Raw genomic sequence first — 2,680 nt, forward strand, 5'->3', positions numbered from 1 at the left:
AGGTCTAGGAAATATGCCATGGTACGGTTCTCCTTAACAAGCAATTTCCACAAGTCAGCTCTTCCGGGAAGGGCAGGTTACTTATTATGAGGTTTGTCACTGTTCCTTCAATGTCTGGTCACTCACCTCTGACCACTGGACACACATAGAAGCAGCTATTATGATCATCCAGCTCAAACCACTTATCTTACAGGTGACATTCCTGAAGCCTGGTATAAAACGTCCCAAGGAAAATACCCAGCTCAGCTAATGGAACACCTGGCATTGGGATCTGGGCCTCCTGACCCCAGTCCCTGCTTTTTACACTTCCTTCTCATGATCAAAGCCAAAGTCTTCTCAATTTCTCATGCAGCTTTACTATCTCCTTTCAACACCCTAGGCTTCTATAGATATTCATAACCTCAGGGAGTTCCCTCTGTCTTGAGTGGCAGGACTAGGAGAGGGGGGATGAAGTAAACCAGAGATGCAGACTTTCTCAGAAGGAAGGGAATGCATATTTTTAGAATCAATTTAGGGTAGGAAGCTAGAGAAGTCCAGGGAGGTTTTAGCGGAAGGGGGCTGGTCACAGGAGGTAGGAAGGACAAGCCATTGTGTACATCCTGCGGTTGTGGGAGGCAACTTTAAGGGACACCAGTAACCTTATACTTGGAGGCATGTGCATTCACTACAACAGTCCTGGGGCCAAAAGCATTGGTGTGTGTTTGTTTGTTTTTGAGACAGAGTCTCACTTTCTAGCCCCCATCATAGCTCACAGCAACCTCAAAGTCTTGAACTCAAGCAATCCTCTTGCCTCAGCCTCGCACCTCCCAAGTACCTGGGACTACTGGCGCCTGCCACAATGCATAGCTACTTTTTTATAATCAGGGTCTCGCTCTTCCTCAGGCTCGTCTGAAACTTGTGAACTCAAGTTATCCACCCACCTGGCCTCCCAGAGTGCTAGGATTACAGGCCTGATCTACCCCACTGGGTAAAAAGCATTGTTGACAGCAAAGCACCCCGGAAAAAGAACATCTGAGAAGGTACCACTGGCACCAGCTGTACTGCCAAGGAGAGGGTCTGACTGTTTGGGAGCTGAAATAAGACCTGGGGATGGGTCTGCCTTGCCTGGTTCTGGAATTAAGACCTGGGTGCCAGGGCCAGACACTATACAGCAGGGATTTTGGGAAAGCAATAGATTTGGAGCTCTGTCTCCTTTTCCTGGGCTCTTGTTTTCGCCTCCGCTTTGCCGGAAGTCTGCTTCAGCTAGTGTTCCTGGGCTCAGGCTCTTACCTCCTGGGCCTGTGGCCTCAGTCTTCTCTCTCTTCCTTCCCTTATCCCATCCTCACTCCAGTGTCCATTGCCTGATCTGTAATGAGAGCCTTAGGAATACTAAATATAACTGCCTTAATAGAAATTACTGTTCCATTTTCTTCATGGAGAATGCTTCTCTCTATTAAAAAAAAGGGGCGGGGAGTGGCTCATGCCTATAATCCCAGCACTCTGGGAGGCCCAGGCTGGTGGATCCCTGAGCTCTTGAGTTTGAGACAAACTTAAGCAAGAGTGAGACCCCATCGCTACTAAAAATAGAAAAAATTAGCTGAGTGTGATAGCCCACGCCTGTAGTCCCAGCTACTTGGGAGGCTGAGGTAAGAGGATTGCATGAGCCCAGGAGTTGGAGGTTGCTGTGAGCTGTGACACCAAGGCACTCTAGCCTAGGGCAACAGAGTGAGACTGAGACAGACAGACAAAGAAAGAAGGAAAGGGGCGGCGCCTGTGGCTCAAGGGGGAAGGGCACCAACCTCATATGCCAGAGGTGGCTGGTTCAAACCCAGCCCCAGCCAAAAACTGCAAAAAAAAGGAGGAAGGAAGGAAGGAAAGAAAGAAAGAAAAGGTAGTGACTGGTAGCACACTATGCAGAAATTTAAAAAACTCTTGAAGATAAAAAGAAATTCTTGGAAACGTGTCAAATTATCACAGATCATCAAAGCCACAAAGAAATCTTTTTGTGGAACCCAAGATACAAATAAGAATCACAAGCATCTTTTTAAGGAAGTGGGCTTAAATATGTAAACAAAGGGCTTGAAGGAACAACACACATATTATTCAGTTATAAAAACAAGGAAATTTTGCAATATGCAACGACACTGATGAACCTGGGCAGCATTAAGCTAAGTGAAATAATCCAGACTCAGAAAGACAAATACTACATGTTCTCACATGTTTTTATGAGTTAAACTCATAGAAACAGAGAGCAGAATGGTGGTTGCCAAAGTATAGGGGGGGAATGGAGAGATGTTGATCACAGGATGCAAACTCTCAATTATAAGATGAACAATTTCTGAGGACCTTATGTAAGGGTGGCAATAATTACCTTGATCTGATCATGATAATTATTACAAAATGTATATCATTACATTGTATACCTTGAATATATATGATCTTTGTTAATTAAATATATATTTTTAATTTTTTACTTTTTTTATTGTTTGGGATTCATTGAGGGTACAAATTCTGACTGCATTTGTTAGATAAAGTCCCTCTTATAATTGTGTCCTGCCCCCAAGAGGTGTGTCATACACATGACCCCTATTCCCTTCTCTCCTCCCCGCTCCCCACTTGCTCATTCCGCTACCCCCACACCCTGTGTTAGCTCATCTACTGCCTTCATATTAGAATTGAGTACATTGGCTTCTTGCTTCTT

Source organism: Otolemur garnettii, unplaced genomic scaffold, assembly GCF_000181295.1.
Source record: "Otolemur garnettii isolate 467f Iridium unplaced genomic scaffold, OtoGar3 scaffold00017, whole genome shotgun sequence".
NCBI classification, from domain to species: Eukaryota; Metazoa; Chordata; class Mammalia; order Primates; family Galagidae; genus Otolemur; species Otolemur garnettii.